This window comes from Charadrius vociferus, unplaced genomic scaffold, assembly GCF_000708025.1.
Source record: "Charadrius vociferus isolate BGI_N301 unplaced genomic scaffold, ASM70802v2 scaffold34, whole genome shotgun sequence".
In the NCBI taxonomy this organism is placed as follows: domain Eukaryota; kingdom Metazoa; phylum Chordata; class Aves; order Charadriiformes; family Charadriidae; genus Charadrius; species Charadrius vociferus.
Window position 1 is genome coordinate 447,010 of NW_009647989.1, and position 5,093 is coordinate 452,102.

The window sequence follows — 5,093 nt, forward strand, 5'->3', positions numbered from 1 at the left end:
GTCCCCTTCACTGGGGCGGGTGTCGGGCGCCGCCTGTGCCTCGGCGACCCTGGGCGAGCCGCCCCCGTTAGCGTGTCGTGAAAGCACCGAACTGCGGGTGGCCGTCGTTCCCAGGGAGGTGCTGGAACGGCTGATGGAAGAGTGGCACGGCGGCTGAGAGTGACCGGCTGAAGGCTTGGCAGGGTGAAGGGGTGATTTGAGAGGAAACCATGGGTTCGTACAATGGCAAAGAGGGAACGAGCACCTGGGTGAGGCGGGAGGACACCTCGCGCTTGAAGCTCTTGAGGGGCAGGTTCTGGAAAGGGGAAGATTTCTGTGATTCCCAGGCTAGTTGATGTGGGAAGACACAGAATTAGCATTTGATCTAGTGCCTTTTCATGGTTCTCACAAGGACAATTGATTCCTTTTTTCCTCCAGGGACCTAACAAAAGTGGAAGACAATGCCTTACGTACAGATAAAAGGGGAAAGCTGCTGTCAGGCTTGAGCCCCTGCGGAATTCACACTGTTCATTTAGGATCTCAGGAGTGCCTTCTAGACAGAACTGAAATACGTTCTTGCATTACTGTTCTCGTGGTGGGGGCGTTGTTTCATATATAAAACAACCCTTCAGAGAGTCTGGTCACTCCAAAAGTCCTGTTTAGAGTTTACAATCGTTTGCTGTCCTTTTGCAGCTTAAGCAAGAGGCAGTAGAGGGTGCTGTGATTGCACACACAGAAATGAAACTGCCTAAAGAACAAGGAAACAAATACCCAAGCAGCAGGTCATCACAACACGGCCATGGTTTATCAAAATCTATCAGTTTATTAAATTAACTCCATTATGTTGGAGCCAAAGCAAGTGCAGAGATCCAGCGCTGCCTTTCTCTAGCTGTGGGTGATATTATTGTCCTGATGTTTTTGCACTTGTGCAGTTGAGGAAAGACTTCAGAAGAATAAATTTGTTTCTCATAGCATAAAAACTCCCCAAAACTGAAGGGAGGAATATATATTATTTAAGTCCTCTGAAAACAGGCACTCTGAAGGGACATCATCAGTGCTGTGGTCAGAACTACTGACAGGCCAAAGTCTTGTACAGATGTGGAAGGTGATGGTCCCTGCCCTTAAAAGCTTACAGTCAGTGTCCACAACAAGTGAAGACAGGTGGATGCAAAGAGTCACTCGCTGCTGACACCTACTTCCTCTAACCCTGCCTGTCATAATAAACTCCTAATTACAAGAGGCTGTTTTGTCAGAAATCAGAGTGGGGTTGTATCTTCAAGAGAGCTCTGAATGAGGACGATGCAATAATGCAATAGTGTTGCAGAGTTTTATAGGCAACTTGCGGAAGAAGAGCAGAAATGGAAAAACTAAAACAATTGCAACATACTCCCCCTTGGAAACTACCATGGTCACAGACACTGGAAGGCAGAAGAAGTGCATTTCCACTCGTGCTTGCCAAAAGGGAAGATGGGTGGTCTCACAGCTGAAACACGGGGATTACAACTCTTGCCTGAATTCTGACCCTTGAATTTACCAGAGAAGTCTTGAGTTGCCTTGAACTGGTTTCTTAACTTCCCTGTACCAGAGCTTTTTTTTCATAAAGGTGGAGAAAGATACGTAGTTATTCTCTATACCTTTTATGCAACAAGAAACATCAATGCCTGCGGGATGAGCACCATGGAGGTTTTTTCCCCTTTTGCACAAAAATCTCAACCCACTACTAGGAGCTACTTCTGTTGCTGAGGTGTGCCTCTGGTACACTTATGTGGACATAGTCATGCCCACCTTAATGTAGCTGAGGTACCAGTAGCAGCATAGCTATGGCATCAGAGACTATACCAAGATCATAGAATGATAGAATGGTTTAGGTTGGAAGGGACCTTGAAGATCATCGAGTTCCAACCCCCCTGCCATAGGCAGGGACACTTCCCACTAGACCAGGTGGGCATCAACCTATCTAGGTAGATTCATTGCAGGAACCAGTAGCAGCAAAGCACCAAAGGTTCTGGTACTGCTGTATGCTGGAAGAAGGGACAAAGGGGAAGCCACTGAGACAAACTCCAGAGCGTTGCATAAAGTTTACGTTTCTCAAATCTATTGTTTTATCAGCAATTTTTCTGAAAATATATTTGTCTCACTGCTAACAAAAGAAGTGGCTCCACTGAATCGCTGAATTTCTTTCCAGAAGGAGGAATTTTTTTGTGTCTGTGTTTGCGTGTGTGTTAGCTTATCTTCCTGATCTCGAAGTTGTTTTTCAAGCCAGAATGTCACAATTTAATTGGGGGAGAAGCCTTCATCACAACTTGCAAACAAGGTGAAAATGGAATATTTTAAACGATTCTTTTCCAAAAAATAGATGGAACGGGGGAATGCTGACATTGCTTTACTTTTGCCAAAGGCTGCCAACACTCAGAGGGAATAAGCTATTCAGCTGGCGAAAAAGTGCTGAACAAACACTGAAGGAGCTAAAGGGATACTCCCAATCATGATATACTTGCTTTCCACTCTATCTCCTGCCCCAGTCTAATGCCTTCCCCTTCGCCCCCTGCCCTCAGAAAAAAAAAAGGGGGGGGGGGGGAAGAAAAAAAAAGACAGGTTGGATTAAAACAGTAGCAAGAGGAATTGGTGGATCCTGAGAGCTGGCAGGGGTATTAGTATTTTGTAACTTGATCTGTCATGTGACTAGAGCCAGGCAATAAAAATAAGTCTCCTACCAGCCCTCCTGTTTGCTCAACTTTATTATATGGTGTCAGTAGAGAACTACTTTTTTTTGGCAAAAATTTAGCAAATGAAGCCACCTGAATCATTAAGTCCTGAAGGAAATCTGGCAGAGAACTGGAGGAGGTTGTTGCTGCGCTTCCAAGTTTTCCTGGAAGCAAGCGTGTACTGAAGAGAAACGGAGAAGGTGAAACCTTCTCCTCTCCTAAATGTGGTGGGAGGGGCAGGAAGAAGAAAAACAAAATTATTAGAAGTAAATTAAATTCTTGTCTAACCTTAGTAGGGGTTGGCAGACATCTATTTGAATTAGCTAGAAAAGATTACTTCTCGTTATGGGCTATCTCACACACACACATTCAGCTGCTGCACACCACAGTGAGCAGAAACATAATAACATACTGTAAATTACAGTTTGCTCACCACAGTGCTCAAGATGAGTTAATAACAGATAATGGCCCACAATTCACAAGTGGATCATTTTGGTAATTCTCTTTGATCTGTAAGTTCAAGCATACCACGTCAAAGTATAGCTATGCACAGGAAAAAGAGTCACTGTTACAGCAAAACTCCAGTAACAGCCCCCCCCCCCCCCCGCCCCCAGCTCTTTACAAGTGTATCATTAGCCCTGTAAAATCAGAGATGCACACCTCACTGCCTTACTGGCCTCACCAGATCTGAGATTAATGGGCAAAGGAAAAGCCTTTGAGAGCTAACATTTAACAGCGGCTGGTTGGGCAGAAAGACAATTAACCCTGGAAGAGCTACCAAAACATCCCCAAGCTCTGTGCCAGGGAAATAAAGAAGAAAAGTTCTAACTACAGCAGTGAACAGTTACTCTTTTTTCTAGCAGTAGGTAGATTTCCAACAAAGCAATTAGCAGGTTACGTGGGTGCAGGTGAATGTTAGTCCCCAGATCAGGTCTTACCCTTCTTTGTAAGTGTCCCTTGTGAAAAGAAAGAAACGACATGTAAGAGACCGATGATCGGAGAGCAGTTGAATAGATACACATTCACAAAGCATTATTCTTTGCCTGATCAGCTGGGAACCATGAAAAAGAGAGTTATTCTGAATACCTTATAGATTCAGACAGAGAACTAAACAAGACATTTTAGAAAGATCTTTCTGAGACCAGGGTATGCCTCCAGGAAGCTGCTGAGGCCCTGGTGAGAAGGCCAACTTCCAAAGAGAAGCTCTCCACAAGAAAGAGGAGGTGTTCTCTCATGTCTTAGGAACCCGGAGCTCTTTCCTAAAAGTTTTTCTTCATCTTAGTGAAGTTCTCCTATTTTATTTAATACTATGTTTTATTTACGCAGAACGAGTTTCAAAGATAGGTTAAGTGTAACCTTGAGTTCAACAAGCAGTGACTTTTGTTGCATAATAGCAGTGTTAACGGTGATTTATATTTTGTGAGGGAGACCAGGAAATAGATAGAGATACGTTTCTTAAAACTCTAATGCACCACATTACTATTGTAGTGAAAACCAAAGTCTATCTGGAGTGAGGCACAGAAAGATTGTTTGTTGGAAAAGGGCTTCGTGGTTTTGAAGTACCGTCCAGATTTTAGAAAGCTCTCTGTCAGGGAAGATAAGGGATGTATATTTACCGTATTGTTAAGTGTCTCACACATGCTCAAAATGGTTTTGTGACAAGCCCCTGTGTCATAAAAAAATGGGGGAAAAAGGGCCAAAAGAAAGGCAGCCCAGATGCTGAATTGGTCATCTGTACAACTGATGGTGTCATCTGTGCTCTCTGGGGAAGCGCTGTGGTGCAGCTCACCCTGGGGACGATGCGGCAGAGGGATTGCATCCCTGCGATGGCACGTATGTTATGAATCCATGAAAAATGCCTTAGTGCACAACACGCCTCTGGGAATGGTGAAATTAAAGAGGCAATTCAGTTAACTCCCTGAGTATGAGGAAGGGGATAGGGAGAAGCAGCAACATGTCGCCCGATGTGTTTGATCTTGAAGAACATTGCAAACAAAACACAGCCTCACAGACCTCCAAAACCGATGCAAAACACTGCAGTAAAACGGTCAGATTAAAAAAAAAAAAAAAAAAAAAAAAAAAAAGAGAGAGAGAGATGCAGCACGGGCATCCACCCTGCATTTTGAAGGTACATTTGTCCCAATAACTTTCAGTTGCGAGCAGAGCAGAGGGAAGTGTAAGAACAGCCCCTTCTGAAGGAGAGCACCTGCAAGGTGACGCAGCTGAGCTGTCCTGTCCCCGCTGATGCTCTCCTCCAGCAGCCTCTCCAGCTCTCGGTGGGCAGCTGCCTGCCTCGCCACTGGGAAGAGACACCGCGCTGTACACGCATAGGTGAACTGGAGACTGCACGGCTGAGAGCGCTGTACCGCGTGGCAGGATGAGCCTTGAGGAGTGACTTAACAATAGCAT